Below are 14,821 nucleotides of genomic sequence, written 5' to 3' on the forward strand. Positions count from 1 at the left end.
TGCTGTGGCTCTGGTGTAGGCCTGTGGCTACAGCTCCGATACGACCCCTAGCCTGGGAACCTCCATATTCCACGGCAGCAGCCCCAGAAAAGGCAAAAAGACAAAAAAAAAGATATTACAAGAAAAAGTCATAAGACAAAAAGTAAAAAAAAAAACCCTCAAAATAATGTTGGCAAATTGATTTCTCAGTAAAATTTTAGCAAACTGAATCCAATAAAATATTAAAATATTAAATCCAAAATGTATAAAAGGATTATACCATTACCTAGCAATTAATCTTAGAAATACAAGCTTGGTTCAACATTTTTAAATCAATCAATGTAATATTTACTACCATAACATATCTAAAGAGAATATTCAAATGATCATCTCAAATTCAACACCCTCTCATGGAAAAAAAAATAAATTGAAGCAAACTCAGAATAAAAACTTATTCAATTTGATAAATACATTAAAAGAGAAAAATACTACAGGTAATAGCATATTTAATCATTAAGGACCGAATGCTTTCCCCCAAAACAAGACAAAGACAACACGACTAAGAACAAGACAAAAATGCCCACTCTCACCACTTTTATTACATATTACACTGAAGATATAATATAAAGTAAGAAAAAACAGTGAAGACAAAGTTAGGACAGAAAGACATGATAATCTATTCACAGATGAAATGAATATGTAAAATATTCTGAGGAATCTGAAAAAAACAAACTTCTAGACTGTATATTCAAATTTAGGAAGGTCATTCATGACTTCACAATAGCCAACACAATTATGAAAAAGATAAGAAAAGGAAAAGTAAGAAGTTCTTAAGCTGTTTGATTTCAAGACTTCAAAATAATGTTCCATAGATATAAAGCTAGATGAGTGGAAAAAAATAGAGAATCTAGGCATAAATCATAAATAAATATATATATACACACACTATATATATATATCATAGAAATGGTCAATGGTAAAAGTACACTTTTCAATAAATAGTGCTGTCAAAACTGAATATCTGTATGAAAAGACAAAAGAACTTTTAACCTTCCCTCACACTCTCACAGAAATTAATTTGAAATACAATACAGACTTAGACATAAAAGTTAAATTTATAAATATTATAAATTTAGAAAAGAACATAGAATATCTTTTCAACCTCATGTTACACAATGGCTTCTTAGAGAAGGTATAAAAATAAGTATTAAAAAGAATGCATTAAATTCCACTAAAGTTAAAATTTTCTGCTTTTAAATGACTTCTTCTAGGGCAAAAAAAGGCAAGCCATAGGCTGGAAAAAGGGATTTGCCACAAATATGCAAATATATAAGACATATATACATATACTTAGACACAAGTGGTAAAGCATTTGTATTCAAATATATAAAGAGCCCTTACAACTTAATATGAAGACAGACAACAAAAATTCACAAAATATTTGAAAGAAGATAGAAAATAACCATTAATTACAATGAAAGAGCTTCAACATAGTGACCAGGAAAATGCAAATTTAAACCAATGAAATACTAAATCTTACTAGAATGACTAGAATTAAGAAGGTTAGCAATACCAAATGTTAGTAATGATACTGAGGAAACAAGACTCTCATTTTTACCTGGAAAGGTGAAAAATGGTACAATCACACTGGAATACAATATGGCAGTTTCTTGTGAAGTTAATTATACATTTACCACATAACCTAGCACTCATACTCCTAGGTATTCACTCATGAGAAATTAAAACATATCCACACTAAGATTCATACAAAATTATTCACAGAAATTTTATTGATAATAGTCAGGAACCAGAAACAGTTCAAATATCAATCAGTAAGTAAATGGAAAACAAACTGTGATATATTCATACAATAGAATATACTCAGCAATAACAAGGAACAAACTACTGATACATGCAGCAACATGAATAAAACTAAAAAAAAGTGAAACTCCAGCAAGATATATAGTATGTATCTATACTATATATTTATATTATTGGCACTATACACATACACACACACATATATAATCAGGTATTCAGAGTCCAACACAGGAAAATGATATTCTAATTTATTCACATATATCAGGTATTTTTCCATCACACAAAATTAACTATGAAGGATTTAACATGAATGGACTTAAAGCATATTATGCCTAGTGAAATAAGTCAGAAAGAGGACAAATATTACATGTTATCACTTACATGTGGAATCTAAAAACTAAAACAAAGAAATGAATATAACAAAAGAGAAATGGACCCACAGACACCGAGAACAGTCTAGTAGTTACCACTGGGGAGAGCAAAGAGGGTAGGAGCAAGATAAAGGTAGGGGATTAAGAGATACAAACTACTATGTATAAAATAAATAAGCTTCAAGGATATATTGTACAGGACAGGAAATATAGACAATATTTATAACAACTTTAAACGGAGCATAATATATAAAAATGTTAAATCAATATGTATATATCTGAAACTAATGTAATATTGTAAATAAACTATATCTCAATTAAAAAAAAACTCAAAAGCTTTGAATTCATGTTTACCATGACACAATCAAAGTCCCTTGGTATATATTCTTCTGTCTACTTCACAATTCACATCAATTATTAATGCTTCTTCATATCATGTACCACCCACCTCCTTTTTAACACTTTTCTTACCCACTGTGTGTGTCTTAGGAAACTTCTCACAGTATAGATTTGAGAGTCAGTTCTGTCCTGTTTAACCAAGTCCAAAGGGAAGGACCCAAATTAGCCAAGATGCTCATTCCCCACCAATACTGACAAAAGGTGTCTGCCACTGAGTACAGCTCATCTACCCAGGTGGGAAATACTGCTATAGAGCAGACAGCTGCTCTCAATGCCAGAATAAACAGGTGCAGATTTTATTGATGCAAGAGAAGTGAAATAAATAAGACAAAATAGAATTCCACTCACAAATACAGATTTTTCCAGAGTAAAAGTAGAGAAGCAGACTTTCATTGTAAATAACAATGTGCCCTTTCCTGATCAAGTTCAAAGCTCTTACGACATCTCTGCCCCCATAGAAGTTCCACTGGTGTGGGGTTTTCTTCTAATAACAGAAAAATGCTTACATAGAAAGAGGTATAAGTCTATAAAACCTATCTATTACTGGGGAGTAGAGAGGTGGTAAACAAGAAAAAAAAATAACGGCCACAGCATTTTTTATAGCATCTCTTTTCCAAGTGACAGAATCTACGTATATCTTTCCCCCTTAAATCTGGACTTGGCTGGATGGCTTGCTTGAGCTATAATGGAATTTTAGCAAGAATGATTCAAACAGAAGCATACAAAGTGCTTGTACATTGGGACTTTCTGTTTTTGAACCCAGGTGCCATGTGAAAAAACTTGGGTTAGTCTGCTGAAGACATATTGTTTATCCACCCTAGCCAAAAGTCAGACTTGGAAAAGGCCATCCAGGATCAATCAACTCTCCGGTGATTCCACAAGCTAATTGTACTGGTTTGACTGAACCCAGGCAAGATAAAAAGAATAGCTCAACTGAGTCCAGTCCAAATTGTTTACTCACTGAGTCAGGAGCTAATAAATTAAGTTTGCTGTGTTTGTTACACAGTAACACTTGACTGATACAGATGGCATGGCCAGCTCAGAGCTGCAAAGGAATTAAAGTGAGAAGGAACATTTTCTGCTGAGTTCTGAGTCATATCACAGATCGTATTTCTTGCCAGAGCAGTGACCTGACTCCTCATGGCACTGAGTCGTATTCTAACTCTGGCGGTCTGAAAACAAAAGGAATCTATAATATTGCCTAACACCATTCACTACACCAAAGAAAAAAATTTTTTTTCACTTTTCAATTTATGTTGGCGTCATGTGCACAGAGCCCCAGATCTGATCTCAAAATAGGCATCTGAAAGAGTGCATCAGTGAACTGCTGAGGGCTAAGAGATCTGTGTTCCATTAATGGAGCTTCCTTAGAGGCCACCAAATTTAAGTATAACTCAAAATCACATAGTTTTGCCAAAGAACTCACTTAGAAACTATGGGGAGAAACTTGCTAATGGTGGAGAAAACCTATATAATACAGAAACTTCCAGGAAGAAAGAAAGGAAAATAGATGTCATAACTGAGGGGGACATTCCAGAAGAATGCCCTTCAGTCTCCAATGGTCTCAACTAACCTGGGATCTTGGCAAATGCTCATTTTGATACAGTGTATCTGGAGTCCCTTCTAAGAGTTTCCATTTTTAACAAGTTCCCAGGAAATGTTATTGCTGCCAATCCACAGATCATACTTTGAGTAGAAAGGTACTAGAATCTCTCCTGGTGCTTGGGCAGCATAAATGACTTTTATGAGATTTATAATGTAAAACTTAGCTATTCATTATCGAATTCTGAAATTAATATTTTGTTGGAAAAATAAACTTGTGTTTAAACTCCTGCAAAAATACAAGACTAAATGAAAGCTCCTGATTTCTTTATTCCATAAGTAACTTCAGAATGAACATTTTCTTATCTCAGGGCTTATTCCTATTAAAACCTAACTTCCTATGCTGTTTCTTCGGAAGGTTGATAATTTGATGAAATACTTATGTAATATTGACAGCAGAGATTGGGCTAGCAACTGTGAAAATGCTTGATCTTGCTACTTGTTTGCTTTTATAGTTGCTTTTCTTACTTTACTTTTACTTTAATTTTACTTTAAGTATATTTTCCCCTTAAGATTTATCAGATAAAATTGATATTTTGGAAGAAAAAAATCTTCTATGGTCAATATGAAATTTACCAACAAGTCTACTATCTCTGGAAGCACCTGATTCTAAAGCTGTATCAATGTAAAATTCCCACTGTGGAGTTCCCATCATGGCTCAGCAGTAATGAACCTGACTAGTATCAATGAGGACAGAGATTTGACTCCTGGCTTTGCTCAGTGGGTTAAGGATCTGGCATTGCCATAAGCCGTGGTGTAGGTTGCAGACATGGCTTGGATCCCACATTGCTGTGGCTGTGGCTATGGACAGTTCAACTCCTACCCCTTGGGAACTTCCATATGCTGCAGGTGTGGCCATAAAAAGCATTAAAAAAAAAAAAACCCTAATATATAGGGTTTTCTTCCGAGTTAGCTAACAACATCTGCTTAACAATTTGCTAAATTTAAACTCAAGTTTTCTATATTATGTTGCTGGTGCCTAGTTGGAAGACTATTAACAGAATGTAGTTATTCCTTTATGCTTTCTATTTTCATAGTGTATCTTCAGGAAGATGGGAATATTTTCTAAAAATGTTCTATAGTTTCTTCTTTGCTATATATATATGTCTATCCAACAATATGACTCTTGTACTAAGAGGTACCTCACATCTACATTAATAAACATTTTCTCCATGGTTATCAGAATAAGCCCCCAAAGCAGCTGTTTTCTCAATGTTTCTGTTATTTTTTCAAGAGAAATTTTCAAGAGAAACAGAGGATTTATCAAATCCTCTGTTTTTAGTAGGAATTCACATGGCATACACTAAGTCCTTCATTCTTACTATCCCTTACTTCTGTGCAATCCTCATTCAAAAACCCCTGGACATAGCACCCATCAGATCAGGCAGGCTAAAAATCAATTTCTTAACAATGCTACCTCTGTGTCCTTTTTATCCTGCTTTGTGTGTGTGTGGGGGGGGGGCGCATGTGTGATCTCCCATATTACTCTCTTCAGTGCTCTGATTTTCAAAGAGGGTTATGACATCAATATGTGAATTTGCTGGCCATGATTTATCCCTCATTTTATTTTGCTAGGAATATTCTGGGTTTTTATGGTTTTCTGATTTTCTGTACTACACTAGAAAATCTCCATTTGAAGAAGAAAAGAAAAAAATAAAAAGCCTCCCTTGCATTGATTTGTAATTATCTGTAATTATCCAAGTCATTCATATGGACTTACAATGCCTTCTAATGAGCCTCTCTATCACCAGCTTCCTTAATCTGTCTTTTCTTTCTTAATTTCCCACTTCTCTCCACTTTGAACCTTTTATCAAGTCTGCCTGGTCTCACGTTGATAGCATGTCCTTGAATGTGTTCCATTCACCACAAACACTCATACCAATGATATCCACATAGCCCATTTCACCTTGCATTTCAGTAGTTTTATGTCTCCTACTGAGTCTAAGTTATAAGGGGATTAGGCATCTCATTTTCACTTGAGTACCCTTAACAGCACCCAGTGCATATTGCAAGTATTTTATAAATATAAACTAAATGAATATATAAATCTGTAATATCAGCCCTAACTTTTCCTGTCCAACTATCAAACCGATTGTATTAGAACTGAAAAAGCAGTTGTTTGCTTCCTAGCAGTCACTTACTAAATAACATTCACTGAGTCCAGAAAATAGCAACCAGAATAATTGATTAGAACAACTGAGTTGGACTCCATTACTGAGCTTTAAAGTAAAGTATTAAGCAGAAGTTTAAATTGTTTCCTGTACTCAACATCAACACAAATCCAGACAGATGTAATCATGTTAACATCTTCAACATATCAACAGTCAGATGTGGAGAACTGCTTGAGTCATTTACTTTTAGTCAATATTTAAATAGGAAACTGATTCCTTAAAATGTACTCTTTCAATTTTCTATTTGCATAATTAAAGCTATGGAAGAAGCTCATTTGCACAGTTTGTTTTCCCATGATATGTAGTTACCATGACAATGGTTATTGTTTGAGGATGATCAGGATATTAGTATGAGGATTATTCATTGCAGAATTGTCAGAGAATGATCCTACTCAATAAGTCAGTACATCTGAAAAAAAAAGAATATAACCATTCTGAGCTTTTCTTAAATGTGATTTTTCTAAAAATTACATTTTAGTAAAAATGGATTTTTTTTCTTCCAAAAAGCCAAGTATTACTAATTTATTCAAATGTCACAAAACACCAGCTTAGATCAGGTGATGCACAGGCTCTGTTCCCCATAGAAGGACAATGTCTTCTGTTCATGATAATTACCTGCTATGACAGTGTCACAAAAAGAACATTCAATAGAAACAACATCACCAAGAAAAATTCACTCCTATAATTATGATTATAGGATTTCCAGAGTTCAATAATTTAATTTTACAGAATGAAATATATAATATGTTACAGAATTTAAAACAATACCAATAAAAACCAGGGCATTCTAAGCCTTGTTCTGATTGATATTTCTTTGCAATTTTGAGCATGTTATATAAAGGCCTAACTTGAGACTTCTTTCCTCTAAATTGAGGGGAAAATAGCCTTAACCCATTCCACAGATGTGTGCTTAAAATCATCAGTGGTCACATCTCTCACATATCTCTGTCCCTAACTCAATCTCTTATCAACTAGCAAAGCAACCATGCCTAGTTACACAGAACATCCACTTACATTTACAAAAGGAAACACGCACATAGAAACAACCGTACAGCCCTACAATTTGGCTACTGCTGTCCCACTGAGATTTGTTATTCATTTGTTTGGGTCAAAACAAAAATAATATTGAATTGTAATATTTGCTTTTGAAGAGCTTAACATTTCCAAAAGACATCATTTCTGCTTTATCTGGAGTGGTTTGTATTATTTCTATATTTCAAAATATTGGGTGATCTAGTCACATTCCCTTGTGAGTTTCTCAAACTGAATTATTTACACTTTCTGAATATAAATAATTTGAAGCAAAAGTATAGGAAGAAAAACTGGAGTTGTTACTTTCATATTACAAACATGTAGTTATGATACAAAGTAGAAAGCAAATAACTTTTAAAAATAAAATCTGATTTCCAAGAAAGATCCTATTTTCTGGTGGGTTTCACTGCTCTCTACCCTACCAAATGCTATCTCAAATGGACTCATTCTGCCTCTCCTTACAGTTAGGGATACTTCAATTGCAAACTTAAGAGATTTTGCCAACCTGCAACTCCTTAGAATTGAATGGTTTTGCTATGACTATCACACCATTCATCCTAAACAAACCTAAAGGACTAGTTAAAAAACTAACTTTTGGAAAATAAGATACCAGGTTTCCTTAAAACTAGAAACAACATTTTTTTAAATGATCGTATTCAAGCGTAACAAAATTTGTATAAGAAAAATCAGCCTATGTACTTTCAACAGAAATGAAGCTTCATCATTTTTAGAATGATATTGGAAAATAGGTATAAAGAGTCTTAAAAATATGCATTTTTCTTGGCCCACTAATTCCAGAATCTCCCTCATATTTAAGAATTCCATTATTAAGAATATGTCTTATGTCTCTCTTGGGGAAATAATCCTAAAATACAAAGAAAGACTTCTTTTTAACATTATCAATGCATTAGAAAGATCTGAAAGTCACATTATTTTAATAATTGAGTAAATTATGTCACGTTCATCTATCAGGACACTTTCAATATGACAGAAAACAAAACTCAAATTTACTTAAGCTAATAAAAAATGCATATATCAAAAAGAAATGAGGAGTTCCCGTTGTGGCTCAGGGGTAAAGAACCCGACTAGTATCCATGAGGATGCAGGTCAATCCCTGGCCTCGCTCACTGGGTTAAAGGATCTGGCATTGCTGTGGCTGTGGTGTAGGCCAGCAGCTGAAGGTCTGATTTGACCCCTATCCTGGTAACCTCCATTTACCTCAGATGTGGCCCTAAAAAGCAAAAAAAAAAAAAAAAGAGAGAGATGAAATATACTGGTTTTGTAAAACACTGATAAACAGAAACCTTAATTAAATAGTTATTAGACCAGAAGGGGGAGCTCTCACACCCTGCGACAATAGCAGAGCTCAACAGAAAGAAGAAAGGTTCTCTTCTTTCCTGGCAAGGACGCAGCCAATAGTAACCCATGGACTCTTTGCTTACTTTGCCCTCCCAACTTCCTTTCCCCTCTAAAAAAGCATTCTCCTTCCCCTGCTGTGTGGAGACTTGCATGTGGCTAACCAATGGCTGCAGACCTCAAAATGAAATTCTCTGCCGATTCCAAATAAACTCATCTTTGTTGGAGATATACGTGCCAGTCTATTTGTTTCACTTCAACAATTTACATAGTTGAAATCATTAGTGATACATCAGAAGCCATGTAAGTATTGAGGAGCAAAAACAATCTATCCAGCTTCCCTCAAGATGCGTGCTCCCGTGAAGTATCCACATGGCTGCCCTTAGCACTAGACCTATCAGTCTTTAAAGTTCAGCACAAGAAATAAAGAGACCTCTTGTGAATTTTTGGGTTTGGGAATTTAGTTGGGCTATATCATCTTGTTTCGGTGAAACATTCCTGAAATAATCACTGCAGCTAGCAAAATTATTTTAACTGGCCCAGTTTTGGTCAAGTGCCTACCCTCGAATGAATCACTATAGTAAGAGAGAATCTTTGAGTGTTTTGTTATCTTTTGTTTTTCTCAAAGCTGTGTGACCTTGGAAAAGTATACTAACCTCTCAGGAACTAGCTTCCCACTTAGTAAATGAGAGATTTGGACCAGAGGGATTTGGATCATTTTGAAAGCATTCTAACCACAGCTATCTATGTATATAGTCTAACAGTCAGACTGTGGACTGACTTGGGACATACGAACACTTTCTGGGCAGGAACAAGTAGTTAAGATAAACTTAATAAACCTGAAGCATGTGTTCTGTTATCCAGCAAGTTTTGCAAAAAGATAATTATTTGAAAGAACTGGTTCAAAGAAGACAAAAACAAAGTTTAAAAAAATAATAAGTATTTTAGGAGTTCCTGTTGTGGCTCAGCAGTAATAAACCTGACTAGTACCCATGAGGATGAGGGTTTGATTCCTGGCCTTGCTCAGTGAGTTAAGGATTTGGCACTGTCATGAGCTATGGTGTAGGTTTCAGGTATGGCTCGGACCCTGCGTTGTGTGGCTGTGGTGTAGGCCAGCAGCTACAGCGCCAATGTGACCCTTAGCCTGGGAACTTCCATATGTCATGGGTGTGGCCCTAAAAGACAAAAAAAAAATTAAATATTGATTTGATCAGATTGGACCACAACATTTTTGGTGGATGCCATAATGAGGAAACAATCAAAATTTAAGATGGACCCATGAATTTTCCAGATGCTCACAAGGGTACACCAAAAATGAAAGAATCTCATTATCTTGCAATGTTATTTTTTAGATTTGCAGGAATGGCACAACAATTTTGCAACCCATACAGCTTTTTACTTGGATTTTATGTTATAGTCTTATATCAATTGATGTTCCACATTTTGTCATGTAACTGGGGAACCAAGTATTCAGAAGACATCCATCTAGTCTAAGAGATTTTTCTGGTCCTCCTAATCTGATTCTGTTTCCTATAGGAAAATTTAAGAGTTTAGGTTCTTATCCTTTGAACACACAAGAATGGGTGAGTTCTTGTACTAATGTGAAAGCTTTATCCCAAGAACTTAAGAAATGTTCTCATTATGTTAATGACTGTGTTTTCATATATGTCAAATCTCATAAATTTCCAAGAAGTGTGTGTACAGGAGTAGGGTGGGAAACAGTGGGTCAAAGAGTAAGGAAAACTAAAAATTTAATCTTCCCTATCCTGGAATTCACTCGCTAGTTTAATTTTTTTGGTACACTGTGTACTGTGTGTGTGATGTGGTATGGTTGGCACCTTTTTTTAGATTATGTGATGTTTTATATAGTTATGTATCATGATTTACCAAAAGCGGAGTCAGAGATATAAAAGGAAATGTCTCAAGTGAAAAATTACAGCCGGTATCAAATCTATGGGAACCCTATTTTTAGGAATGAGGGTTTCTTCACAAGCTTTTGGATGACAAATGACTCATCACACGTATACTACATATTCGGCAAATCTTTCTAGAAACTGTATTGGATAATTAGAAACTCTTATTAAAAAGTCACTGTAGGTTATAAAATATTTAAAATAATTACATATGATTATGAAATTACTTCATAAGGCACAGGGCAAAATCAAAGCTCCTGCATGAGTCATTCAATCTTAGACTCAGCTTTTTTTTCTTTTAGGCAAATAATTCTTATTCACTGATTATAAGTTTTGATTAAATTGGATGAATAAAGAATGTCTTGTTGGTCTACTAGCTTTGCCAAGGAACTTTTTTTTTTGGCATAGAAATAAGACTAGATACAAAAACATACAGATTTCACTCTACTGATAAGAAACATCATGACTAATTGAGAAATATATCACTTAGGAGAAGATCTTATAGGAAAATTTAGAGGAATAGTCATGAGAAAAGTTGTACTTGAAAAGGGATGTACACTTTTCCCCTGCATTTAATGAGATGTTTATCAAATATGTCTATAATGTAATGCAGCTAATTTTATACCAACATGTTAGTACTGACTCAGCCAAGTTAATAAGTCATTTGGACTCTGTGAAGTAATCATCTTGGTAGACTACACATCAATTCCAACAATACTGTTCTTACAATACCACTGGGAGAAGAGAAGAAGCAATAAAAGAAGGAAAGACAGAAAAAGAAGAGAGAAGAAAAATGAAAAGGGGGAAAATATACTTCTTTTTTATTTTTTAAAAAATTATTTTCTTTGCTTTTTAGCACCTGTGGCATATGGAAGTTCCCAGGCTAGGGGCTGAATCAGAGCTACAGCTGCTGGCCCATGCCTCAGCCATAGCAACTCAGAATCTGAGCCACATCTGTGACCCACACCACAGCTCATAGCAATGCTGGATCCTTATCCTACTGAGCGAGGTCAGGGATCAAACCCACATCCTCATGGATCCTAGTCAGGCTTGTTACCGCTGAGTCATGGCGGGAACGTCTTATATTACTTTTTTTAAGAACCTGCTATAATGCTTGGCCCTGCCACATAATAACACTGAAGTAAATATTATTATCCTGGTTTTATAGATCAAGGGGATTAAATAACTTCCCTTAAGTCATATATATGATACCTAGTCACTGGGTACTTTACCCCGAAATCTAGTGGCTTACTTGCTCCTGGGCTCTGATTAGTCATCTGAGATGCCCTCAGTTGGGCAGGTCATCTGTTAGTCTTGACCGGGGTCACTCATGTGGCTGCAGTCATCAGATGGCTTGCCTGGGCTGAATGGTCTAAGGTAGCTCACTCTCATATTTGACCACTGGGAAGGGCTGCTGGCGAGTTCACATGACTCCAGTAGGTTATCTTAAATTTCTTTATATAGTGGCCACATTAAAGAAAGAAAGCTCTTATACACAAAGGCTTTTCAAGACTCTGTTATATTTTAGTGCAACAGGATCTAGGGTAAGAATCGCCTATTTAAAGAGTGGTAAAATTAAGATTCAAATCCAGGTCTTTCTGATAATGATCCTTCCAATGTCCCACGTTCTTAGTTTTTGCCAGTGTGTAGTGAGATTAAGTTTTCATGTTTTCAATAAACGTTGCAGAGACCAAAGTTGTGAGGAATAGCTATTCATGGTTTGGCTGTAGTAAGAGCCTATCTTATTAAACGTCTGCTGATTTAAAAAATATTTTTAATATTCCTTACATTAGTTAGCTTTTGTGATGGCAACAAACACCTCCAATCTCTCAGCAGAGTAGTTATTACAGTTCTCAGATTGTTCTCAGAAAGAAGATCTAAAGGGTCAATTTATATCTCGAGGAGTCATGTAATTTATTCTGGCAATACAGTTCTCAAAAACTCTGTTGGCATTTAAAAGATATATTTCATTATTTTCATCTTTGTGATGAGCCACACCAATAAGCCTTTTTCTTTCATTCCTCACTCAGAACTCTACTGTCCAATATAGTAACCATCAGTCAATTATGGCCATTGAACATCTGCAATGAAACTAGTCTGAACTGAGACATGTTACAATATGAAGCATACACTTGCTTTTCCCACACTAAATACAAAAAAAATGGAAAAGGTCTCATTAATATTTTTATACTTATTACATATGGAAATTGCATTGTTCTATATATATTAGATTCAATAAGAATATACTTACTAAGAGTAATAAAACTATTAATTTTCATATATTTCTTTTTACTTTTTAAAATGTGGTTACTAAAATTTTTTAAATACATATGTGGTTTGCAGTATGTTTCTATGGGACAGTGCTAGACTATCATTAATTTTGGTTTCTTTTGAGATTAATGTTATGCTTTGGGATATCAACACATTTAGGTCTTTTCTCTGAGACCTTTCATCCAACTGAAAGGATTTTCAGGATCCATCTTAATCCAATTATAGGTTTAACAAAGGATGTGATGGCCACATCCCTGATTAGTTTTTGCCCTGAGATTGTCTTAATTTGAGAATATTTTATCAGTAAGAGATGATATCTTTCTATCCTCTAGTCCTAGAATGTTGAAATTATCTTTCTTCTCTTTCTTCATTCTCAGAAACATGCCAATTATTCATCTAGATCATTCTTATAATACTTAATCAAATTTAGCTAATAACAACCAAATCATGCTATGAAAATTCTGCTCAATATCTCTTTGCCCAAAGTCACAAGTTTATTAGATGCATTTTGTGCTTCCCCCTTACTGCAGGAAATTATTTCAGCACATTAAATTTACCAATGCATAATACAGATTGTTATTTTTCCTGCCTCCTATATCAATGTACTTGCTATATACTTCCTAGTTTTAGATCTGGGCTCTTCTTGGCCTCATGTCACTTTGGCGTTTACTTTATTGGTCAACCTTTGTAGTAATTAACAACTCCTATATCTCAGAGGCTTAAATCATCATCATCATCATCACAATGCCTTGCTCTGTAACGAGAATAATGGGTTTCCTTATTTCTTTTCATTCTGGAACCCAGAGGCATCCACTAGCTGAAAATGTTCCTCTCTCATGGCAAAGGGTAAGAATGAGACAGACATAGTGCCAAACCAGTAAGGCACATTTAAAGCTTCTTACAGAGGGAACATACATTAACATAATAAAAGCCATTTATGACAAACCCACAGCAAATATAATACTCAATGGAGAAAAGATGAAAGCCTTCCTACTAAAATCTGGAACAAGACAAGGATGCCCACTCTCACCACTTTTATTCAACATAGTATAGGAAGTCCAAACCATAGCAATCAGACAAACAAAAGAAATAAAAGGTATATGGGAGTTTCCATCATGATACAGCAGAACAAATCCGACTAGGAACCATGAGGTTGAGGGTTTGGTCCCTGGCCTCGCTCAGTGGGTTAAGGATCCAGCATTTCTGGGAGCTATGGTGTAGGTTGCACATGCCACTCAGATCCTGCATTGCTGTGACTCTGGAGTAGGCCACAACCATAGGTCCAATTAGACCCCTAGCCTGGGAACCTCCATATGCCGTGGGTGCAGCTCTAAAATGACAAAGGACCAAAAAAAAGAAAGAAAAAGAAAAAGAAATAAAAGGTATACAACTTGGAAAAGAAGAGGTAAAACTGCCACTGTGTGCAGATGACATGATACTATATATAGAAAACCCTAAGGACTCAACCCAAAAACTACTTGAACGGATCAACAAATTCAGCAAAGTAGCAGGATACAAGATTAACATTCAGAAATTAGTCTCATTTCTGTATACTAACAATGAAATATTAGAAAAGGAATACAAAAATATAATATCTTACCTTTTAAAACTGCACCCCCAAAAATCAAATACCTGGGAATACACCTGACCAAAGACGTGAAGGATTTATATTGATGAGAAATATAAAACATTAATTAAGGAAATTAAAGAGCATTCAATGAAATGGAAAGATATTCCATGCTCCTGGATTGGAAGAATTAATATTGTAAAAATGGCCATATTACCCAAAGCAATTGACAGATTCAATGCAATCCTTATCAAAGTACTCATGATATTTTTCACAGAACTAGAACAAACAACCCAGAAATTTATATGGAATCATAAAAGACCCAGAATTGCCAAAGAA

Source organism: Phacochoerus africanus, chromosome 4 (genome assembly GCF_016906955.1).
Source record: "Phacochoerus africanus isolate WHEZ1 chromosome 4, ROS_Pafr_v1, whole genome shotgun sequence".
Taxonomy (NCBI): domain Eukaryota; kingdom Metazoa; phylum Chordata; class Mammalia; order Artiodactyla; family Suidae; genus Phacochoerus; species Phacochoerus africanus.